Here is a 10933-nt window from a genome sequence, read left to right on the forward strand (position 1 = left end):
AGAAATGAAAATGGAGAGATCACGACAGACAACACTGAAATACAAAGGATCATAAGAGACTACTACCAGCAGCTCTATGCCAATAAAATGGACAACTTGGATGAAATGGACAAATTCTTAGAAAAGTATAACTTTCCAAAACTGAACCAGGAAGAAATAGAAGATCTTAACAGACCCATCACAAGCAAGGAAATCGAAACTGTCATCAAAAATCTTCCAGCAAACAAAAGCCCAGGACCAGATGGCGTCACAGCTGAATTCTACCAAAAATTTAGAGAAGAGCTAACACCTATCTTACTCAAACTCTTCCAGAAAATTGCAGAAGAAGGTAAGCTTCCAAACTCATTCTATGAGGCCACCATCACCCTAATTCCAAAACCAGACAAAGATGCCACAAAAAAAGAAAATTACAGGCCAATATCACTGATGAACATAGATGCAAAAATCCTTAACAAAATTCTAGCAAACAGAATCCAACAACATATTAAAAAAATCATACACCATGACCAAGTGGGCTTTATCCCAGGAATGCAAGGATTCTTTAATATCCGCAAATCAATCAATGTAATACACCACATTAACAAATTGAAAGATAAAAACCATATGATTATCTCAATAGATGCAGAGAAAGCCTTTGACAAAATTCAGCATCCATTTATGATTAAAACTCTCCAAAAAGCAGGAATAGAAGGAACATACCTCAACATAATAAAAGCTATATATGACAAACCCACAGCAAGCATCACCCTCAATGGTGAAAAATTGAAGGCATTTCCCCTGAAATCAGGAACAAGACAAGGGTGCCCACTCTCACCACTACTATTCAACATAGTGTTGGAAGTGCTGGCCACAGCAATCAGAGCAGAAAAAGAAGTAAAAGGAATCCAGATAGGAAAAGAAGAAGTAAAACTCTCACTGTTTGCAGATGACATGATCCTCTACATAGAAAACCCTAAAGACTCTACCAGAAAATTACTAGAGCTAATCAATGAATATAGTAAAGTTGCAGGATATAAAATTAACACACAGAAATCCCTTGCATTCCTATATACTAACAATGAAAAAACAGAAAGAGAAATTAAGGAAACAATACCATTCACCATTGCAACAAAAAGAATAAAATACTTAAGAGTATATCTACCTAAAGAAACAAAAGACCTATACATAGAAAACTATAAAACACTGATGAAAGAAATCAAAGAGGACACAAACAGATGGAGAAACATACCGTGTTCATGGATTGGAAGAATTAATATTGTCAAAATGGCTATTCTACCCAAAGCAGTCTATAGATTCAATGCAATCCCTATCAAGCTACCAACGGTATTTTTCACAGAACTAGACCAAAGAATTTCACAATTTGTATGGAAATACAAAAAACCTTGAATAGCCAAAGTAATCTTGAGAAAGAAGAATGGAACTGGAGGAATCAACCTGCCTGACTTCAGACTCTACTACAAAGCCACAGTCATCAAGACAGTATGGTACTGGCACAAAGACAGAAATATAGATCAATGGAACAGAATAGAAAGCCCAGAGATAAATCCACGAACCTATGGACACCTTATCTTTGACAAAGGAGGCAAGGATATACAATGGAAAAACGACAACCTCTTTAACAAGTGGTGCTGGGAAAACTGGTCAACCACTTGTAAAAGAATGAAACTAGAACACTTTCTAACACCATACACAAAAATAAATTCAAAATGGATTAAAGATATAAATGTAAGACCAGAAACTATAAAACTCCTAGAGGAGAACATAGGCAAAACACTCTCTGACATAAATCACAGCAAGATCCTCTATGACCCACCTCCCAGAATATTGGAAATAAAACCAAAACTAAACAAATGGGACCTAATGAAACTTAAAAGCTTTTGCACTACAAAGGAAAATATAAGTAAGGTGAAAAGACAGCCCTCAGATTGGGAGAAAATAATAGCAAATGAAGAAACAGACAAAGGATTAATCTCAAAAATATACAAGCAACTCCTGCAGCTCAATTCCAGAAAAATAAATGACCCAATCAAAAAATGGGCCAAAGAACTAAACAGACATTTCTCCAAAGAAGACATACAGATGGCTAACAAACACATGAAAAGATGCTCAACATCACTCATTATTAGAGAAATGCAAATCAAAACCACAATGAGGTACCATTACACACCAGTCAGGATGGCTGCTATCCAAAAGTCTACAAGCAATAAATGCTGGAGAGGGTGTGGAGAAAAGGGAACCCTCTTACACTGTTGGTGGGAATGCAAACTAGTACAGCCGCTATGGAAAACAGTGTGGAGATTTCTTAAAAAACTGGAAATAGAACTGCCATATGACCCAGCAATCCCACTTCTGGGCATACACACTGAGGAAACCAGATCTGAAAGAGACACGTGCACCCCAATGTTCATCGCAGCACTGTTTATAATAGCCAGGACATGGAACCAACCTAGATGCCCATCAGCAGATGAATGGATAAGGAAGCTGTGGTACATATACACCATGGAATATTACTCAGCCATTAAAAAGAATTCATTTGAACCAGTCCTAATGAGATGGATGAAGCTGGAGCCCATTATACAGAGTGAAGTAAGCCAGAAAGATAAAGAACATTACAGCATATTGACACATGTATATGGAATTTAGAAAGGTGATAATGATAACCCTATATGCAGAACAGAAAAAGAGACTCAGAAATACAGAACAGACTTTTGAACTTTGTGGGAGAATGTGAGGGTGGGATATTTCAAAAGAACAGCATGTATACTATCTATGGTGAAACAGATCACCAGCCCAGGTGGGATGCACGAGACAAGTGCTCCGGCCTGGTGCACTGGGAAGACCCAGAGGAATCGGGTGGAGAGGGAGGTGGGACGGGGGATCGGGATTGGGAATACATGTAAATCCAAGGCTGATTCATATCAATGTATGACAAAACCCACTGGAAAAAAATAATAATAATAATAATAAAAAAGAAAAATGAATAAATAAATAAATAAAACTATTTCTGTTTTATAAAAGTCAGGTGACTAGTCTAAATGTCAATGTATATAGACATAAAGTAATAAAACATCAAAATGAATATGTAAACAAATACACGTGGGAAATAATTGCAAATGGGCAGGTGAGGGAGTAGGATTTCTTGTGCAACAGTGATTTTTGATTTGTTGTATAAGAGGTAAGCAATTATATCTTCCCCACTGCTATCTTGTCTTTCTGTCATGAACTAAAATGTAAGAAATACCATCCTATTCTCAGGATAAAAAAGAAATTCAGGGAAAAATGACAAGGTCTGAGTATATTGCTTTATCAGATTTAGCCAACCATTTTCTATGCATCATAGCAAGGATTCTGTCTGGAGTGTTATAAGTGAGTGCTTCTGAATAATTACAACACTAATAAAACTTCTATAGGTTGTTAAAAAAATATGAAGAGCCTAAAAAGGTGTGAAAAATATGAAGAGCTTCAAAAGGTATCAAAAACATGAGGAGCATGAAACGGTCTGAAAAATAGGAGGAGCATGAAGCGGTGTTAAAAAACATGAAGAGACTGAAAAGGTGTGAAATATATGAAGAGCTTCAAAACGTGTCAAATATATGAGGAGCATGAAACAGTGTTCAAAAACATGAAGAGCCTGAAAAGGTGTGAAAAATATGAAGAGCTTCAAAAGGTGTCAAAAATATGAGGAGCATGAAACGATCTGAATAATAGGAGGAGCATGAAGCGGTGTTGAAAAATATGAAGACCCTGAAAAGGTGTGAAAAATATGACGGGCATGAAACGGTCAAAAATAGGAGGAGCATGAAGTGGTGTTGAAATACATGAAAGCCCGAAATGTTGTGAAATATATGAAAAAGCTTCAAAAGGTGTCAAAAATATGAGGAGCATGAAACGGTCTGAAAAATAGAAGAAGCATGAAGTTGTGTTGAAAACATGAAGAGCCTGAAAAAGTGTGAAAAACATGAAGAGTTTCAAAAGGTGTCAAAATTATGAGGATCATGAAACGGTCTGAATAATAGGAGGAGCATGAAGTGGTGTTGAAAAACATGAAGAGTCTGAAAATGTGAGAAAAATATGAAGAGCTTCAAAAGGTGTCAAAAATATGAGGAGTATGAAACAGTTTGAAAAATATGAGGAGCATGAAATGGTGTTGAAATCATGAAGAGCCTGAAAACGTGTCAAAAATATGAAGAGTTTCAAAAGGTGTCAAAAACATGAGGATCATGCAACGGTGTTGAAAACATGAAGAGCCTGAAAAGGTGTCAAAAACATAAAGACCCTGAAAAGGTGTGAAAAATATGACGGGCATGAAACGGTCAGAAAAACACGAGGAGCATCAAGTGGTGTTGAAATACATGAAAGCAAGAAATGTTGTGAAATATATGAAGAGCTTCAAAAGGTGTCAAAAATATTAGGAGCATGAAACGGTCTGAAAAATAGAAGAAGCATGAAGTGGTGTTGAAAAACATGAAGAGCCTTAAAATGTGTGAAAAACATGAAGAGTTTCAAAAGGTGTCAAAAACATGAGGAGCATACAACCGTGTTGAAAACATGAAAGACTGAAAAGCTGTGAAAAACATGAAGAGCCTGAAAAGATGTGAAAAATATGAGGAGACTGAAACGGTCTGAAATATAGGAGGAGCATGACGTGGTGTTGAAATACATGAAGAGTCTGAAAAGGTGTCAAAAATATGAAGAGCTTCAAAAGTTGTCAAAAATATGAGGAGCATAAGACGGTCTGAAAAATAGGAGGCACATGAAACGGTGTTCAATCACATGAAGAGACTGAAAAGGTGTGAAATATATGAAGAGCTTCAAAACGTGTCAAATATATGAGGAGCATGAAACAGTGTTCAAAAATATGAAGAGCCTGAAAAGGTGTGAAAAATATGAAGAGCTTCAAAAGGTGTCAAAAATATGAGGAGCATGAAACGATCTGAATAATAGGAGGAGCATGAAGGGGTGTTGAAAAACATGAAGAGTCTGAAAAGGTGTGAAATATATGACGAGCTTCAATCGGTGTCAAAAATATGAGGAGCATGAAACGGTGTTGAAAACATGAAGAACATGAAAAGGTATGAAAAATATGAAGAGCTTCAAAAGGTGTCAAAAATATGAGGAGCATGAAACAGTTTGAAAAATATGAGGAGCATGAAATGGTGTTGAAATCATGAAGAGTCTGAAAACGTGTCAAAAATATGAAGAGCTTCAAAAGGTGTCAAAAATATGAGGAGTATCAAACGGTCTGAAAAATAGGAGGAGCATGAAACGGTGTGAAGACATGAAGAGCCAGAAAAGGTGTCAAAAATATGAAGAGTCTCAAAAGGTGTGAAAAACATGAGAAGCATAAAACGGTCTGAAAAATATTAGGAGCATGAAACGGTGTTCAAAAACATGAAGAGCCTGAAAAGGTGTGAAAAATATGAAGAGCTGCAAAAGGTTTCAAAAATATGAGGAGCATGAAACGGTCTGAATAATAGGAGGAGCATGAAGTGGTGTTGAAAAACATGAAGAGCCTGAAAAGGTGTCAAAAATATGAAGAGTTTCAAAAGGGGTCAAAAACATGAGAAGCATACAACTATGTTGAAAACATGAAGAGCCTGAAAAGCTGTGAAAAACATGAAGAGCCTGAAAAGGTGTGAAAAATATGAGGAGCCTGAAACGGTCTGAAAAATAGGAGGAGTATGAAGTGGTGTTGAAATACATGAAGAACCTGAAAAGGTGTGAAAAATATGAAGAGCTTCAAAAGGTGTCAAAAATATGAGGAGCATGAAACGGTCTGAAAAATAGGAGGAGCATGAAGCAGTGTTGAAAAACATGAAGAGCCTGAAAAGGTGTCAAAAATATGAAGAGCTTCAAAAGGTGTGAAAAATATGAAGAGCTTCAAAAGGTGTCAAAAATATGAGGAACATTAAACGGTCTGAAAAATAGGAGGAGCATGAAGTGGTGTTGAAAAACATGAAGAGCCTGAAAAGGTGTCAAAAATATGAAGAGCTTCAAAAGGTGTGAAAAATATGAAGAGCTTCAAAAGGTGTCAAAAATATGAGGAACATTAAACGGTCTGAAAAATAGGAGGAGCATGAAGTGGTGTTCAAACACATGAAGAGCCTGAAAAGGTGGCAAAAATATGAAGAGTTTCAAAAGGTGTCAAAAACATGAGGAGCATACAACCGTGTTGAAAACATGAAGAGCCTGAAAAGCTGTGAAAAACATGAAGAGCCTGAAAAGATGTGAAAAATATGAGGAGACTGAAACGGTCTGAAAAATAGGAGGAGCATGAGGTGGTGTTGAAATACATGAAGAGTCTGAAAAGGTGTTTAAAATATGAAGAGCTTCAAAAGTTGTCAAAAATATGAGGAGCATCAAACGTTCTGAAAAATAGGAGGCACATGAAACGGTGTTCAATCTCATGAAGAGACTGAAAAGGTGTGAAATATATGAAGAGCTTCAAAACGTGTCAAAAATATGAGGAGCATGAAACGGTGTTGAAAACATGAAGAGCATGAAAAGGTATGAAAAATATGAAGAGCTTCAAAAGCTGTCAAAAATATGAGGAGCATGAAACAGTTTGAAAAATATGAGGAGCATGAAATGGTGTTGAAATCGTGAAGTGTCTGAAAACGTGTCAAAAATATGAAGAGCTTCAAAAGGTGTCAAAAATATGAGGAGTATCAAACGGTCTGAAAAATAGGAGGAGCATGAAACGGTTTGAAGACATGAAGAGCCAGAAAAGGTGTCAAAAATATGAAGAGTTTCAAAAGGTGTCAAAAGCATGAGGAGCATGCAACAGTGTTGAAAACATGAAGAGCCTGAAAAGGTGTGAAAAATATGAAGACCCTGAAAAGGTGTGAAAAATATGACGGGCATGAAACGGTCAGAAAAATGGGAGGAGCATGAAGTGGTGTTGAAATACATGAAAGCCCGAAATGTTGTGAAATATATGAAGAGCTTCAAAAGGTGTCAAAAATATGAGGAGCATCAAACGTTCTGAAAAATAGGAGGAGCATGAAACGGTGCTGTAATACATGAAGTGCCTAAAAGGTGTGAAATATATGAAGAGCTTTAAATCGTGTCAAAAATATGAGGAGCATGAAACGGTCTGAAAAATATTAGGAGCATGAAACGGTCTTCAAAAACATGAAGAGCCTGAAAAGTTGTGAAAAAAATGAAGAACTTCAAAAGGTGTCAAAAATATGAGGAGCATGAAACAGTTTGAAAAATATGAGGAGCATGAAATGCTGTTGAAATCATGAAGAGCCTGAAAACGTGTCAAAAATATGAAGAGTTTCAAAAGGTGTCAAAAACATGAGGAGCATAAAACGGTGTTGAAAACATGAAGAGTGTGAAAAGCTGTGAAAAACATAAAGACCCTGAAAAGGTGTGAAAAATATGAGGAGCCTGAAACGGTCTGAAAAAGACGAGGAGCATGAAGTGGTGTTGAAATACATGAAAGCCCGAAATGTTGTGAAATATATGAAGAGCTTCAAAAGGTGTCAAAAATATGAGGAGCATGAAACGGTCTGAAAAATAGAAGAAGCATGAAGTTGTGTTGAAAAACATGAAGAGCCTGAAAATGTGTGAAAAACATGAAGAGTTTCAAAAGGTGTCAAATATATGAGGAGCATGAAACAGTTTGAAAAATAGGAGGAGCATGAAGTGGTGTTGAAAAACATGAAGAGTCTGAAATTGTGTGAAAAATATGAAGAGCTTCAAAAGGTGTCAAAAATATGAGGAGCATGAAACAGTTTGAAAAATATGAGGAGCATGAAATGGTGTTGAAATCATGAAGAGCCTGAAAACGTGTCAAAAATATGAAGAGTTTCAAAAGGTGTGAAAACATGAGAAGCATAAAACGGTCTGAAAAATATTAGGAGCATGAAACGGTGTTCAAAAACATGAAGAGCCTGAAAAGGTGTGAAAAATATGAAGAGCTGCAAAAGGTTTCAAAAATATGAGGAGCATGAAACGGTCTGAATAATAGGAGGAGCAGGAAGTGGTGTTGAAAAACATGAAGAGACTGAAAATGTGTGAAAATTATGAAGAGCTTCAAAAGGTGTCAAATACATGAGGAGCATGAAACGGTCTGAAAATTAGGAGGAGCATGAAGTGGTGTTGAAAAACATGAAGAGCCTGAAAAGGTGTGAAATATATGATGAGCTTCAAACGGTGTCAAAAATATGAGGAACATGAAACGGTCTGAAAAATAGGAGGAGCATGAAGTGGCATTGAAAAACATGAAGAGCCTGAAAAGGTGTCAAAAATATGAAGAGTTTCAAAAGGGGTCAAAAACATGAGGAGCATACAACTATGTTGAAAACATGAAGAGCCTGAAAAGCTGTGAAAAACATGAAGAGCCTGAAAAGTTGTGAAAAATATGAGGAGCCTGAAACGGTCTGAAAAATAGGAGGAGCATGAAGTGGTGTTGAAATACATGAAGAACCTGAAAAGGTGTGAAAAATATGAAGAGCTTCAAAAGGTGTCAAAAATATGAGGAGCATGAAACGGTCTGAAAAATAGGAGGAGCATGAAGCAGTGTTGAAAAACATGAAGAGCCTGAAAAGGTGTCAAAAATATGAAGAGCTTCAAAAGGTGTGAAAAATATGAAGAGCTTCAAAAGGTGTCAAAAATATGAGGAACATTAAACGGTCTGAAAAATAGGAGGAGCATGAAGTGGTGTTGAAAAACATGAAGAGCCTGAAAAGGTGTCAAAAGTATGAAGAGCTTCAAAAGGTGTGAAAAATATGAAGAGCTTCAAAAGGTGTCAAAAATATGAGGAACATTAAACGGTCTGAAAAATAGGAGGAGCATGAAGTGGTGTTGAAACACATGAAGAGCCTGAAAAGGTGGCAAAAATATGAAGAGTTTCAAAAGGTGTCAAAAACATGAGGAGCATACAACCGTGTTGAAAACATGAAGAGCCTGAAAATGTGTGAAAAACATGAAGAGTTTCAAAAGGTGTCAAAAATATGAGGATCATGAAACGGTCTGAATAATAGGAGGAGGATGAAATGGTGTTGAAAAACATGAAGAGCCTGAAAATGTGAGAAAAATATGAAGAGCTTCAAAAGGTGTCAAAAATATGAGGAGCATGAAACAGTTTGAAAAATATGAGGAGCATGAAATGGTGTTGAAATCATGAAGAGCCTGAAAACGTGTCAAAAATATGAAGAGTTTCAAAAGGTGTCAAAAACATGAGGAGGATAAAACGGTGTTGAAAACATGAAGAGTGTGAAAAGCTGTGAAAAACATAAAGACCCTGAAAAGGTGTGAAAAATATGAGGAGCCTGAAACGGTCTGAAAAAGAGGTGGAGCATGAAGTGGTGTTGAAATATATGAAGAGCCTGAAAAGGTGTGAAAATTATGAAGAGCTTCAAAAGGTGTCAAATATATGAGGAGCATCAAACGTTCTGAAAAATAGGAGGAGCATGAAATGGTGTTGCAATACATGAAGAGCCTGAAAAGTTGTGAAATATATGAAGAGCTTTAAAACCTGTCAAAATTATGAGGAGCATGAAATCATCTGAAAAATATTAGGAGCATGAAATGGTGTTCAAAAACATGAAGAGCCTGAAAAGATGTGAAAAATATGAGGAGACTGAAACGGTCTGAAAAATAGGAGGAGCATGACGTGGTGTTGAATTACATGAAGAGTCTGAAAAGGTGTGAAAAATATGAAGAGCTTCAAAAGTTGTCAAAAACATGAGGAGCATAAGACGGTCTGAAATATAGGAGGCGCATGAAAGGGTGTTCAATTACATGAAGAGACTGAAAAGGTGTGAAATATATGAAGAGCTTCAAAAGGTGTCAAAAATATGAGGAGCATGAAACGATCTGAATAATAGGAGGAGCATGAAGCGGTGTTGAAAAACATGAAGAGTCTGAAAAGGTGTGAAATATATGACGAGCTTCAATCGGTGTCAAAAATATGAGGAGCATGAAACGGTGTTGAAAACATGAAGAGCATGAAAAGGTATGAAAAATATGAAGAGCTTCAAAAGGTGTCAAAAATATGAGGAGCATGAAACAGTTTGAAAAATATGAGGAGCATGAAATGGTGTTGAAATCATGAAGAGTCTGAAAACGTGTCAAAAATATGAAGAGACTCAAAAGGTGTAAAAATATGAGGAGTATCAAACGGTCTGAAAAATAGGAGGAGCATGAAACGGTGTGAGGACATGAAGAGTCAGAAAAGGTGTCAAAAATATGAAGAGTTTCAAAAGGTGTCAAAAGCATGAGGAGCATGCAACGGTGTTGAAAACATGAAGAGCCTGAAAAGGTGTGAAAAATATGAAGACCCTGAAAAGGTGTGAAAAATATGACGGACATGAAACGGTCAGAAAAATCGGAGGAGCATGAAGTGGTGTTGAAATACATGAAAGCCCGAAATGTTGTGAAATATATGAAGAGCTTCAAAAGGTGTCAAAAATATGAGGAGCATGAAACGGTCTGAAAAATAGAAGAAGCATGAAGTTGTGTTGAAAAACATGAAGAGCCTGAAAAAGTGTGAAAAACATGAACAGTTTCAAAAGGTGTCAAATATATGAGGATCATGAAACGGTCTGAATAATAGGAGGAGCATGAAGTGGTGTTGAAAAACATGAAGGGTCTGAAAATGTGAGAAAAATATGAAGAGCTTCAAAAGGTGTCAAAAATATGAGGAGCATGAAATCGTGTTGAAATCATAAAGAGCCTGAAAACGTGTCAAAAATATGAAGAGTTTCAAAAGGTGTCAAAAACATGAGGAGCATAAAACGGTGTTGAAAACATGAAGAGTGTGAAAAGCTGTGAAAAACATAAAGACCCTGAAAAGGTGTGAAAAATATGAGGAGTCTGAAATGGTCTGAAAAAGAGGAGGAGCATGAAGTGGTGTTGAAATACATGAAAGCTCGAAATGTTGTGAAATATATGAAGAGCTTCAAAAGGTGTCAAAAATATG

This window comes from Dama dama, chromosome 2 (genome assembly GCF_033118175.1).
Source record: "Dama dama isolate Ldn47 chromosome 2, ASM3311817v1, whole genome shotgun sequence".
NCBI classification, from domain to species: domain Eukaryota; kingdom Metazoa; phylum Chordata; class Mammalia; order Artiodactyla; family Cervidae; genus Dama; species Dama dama.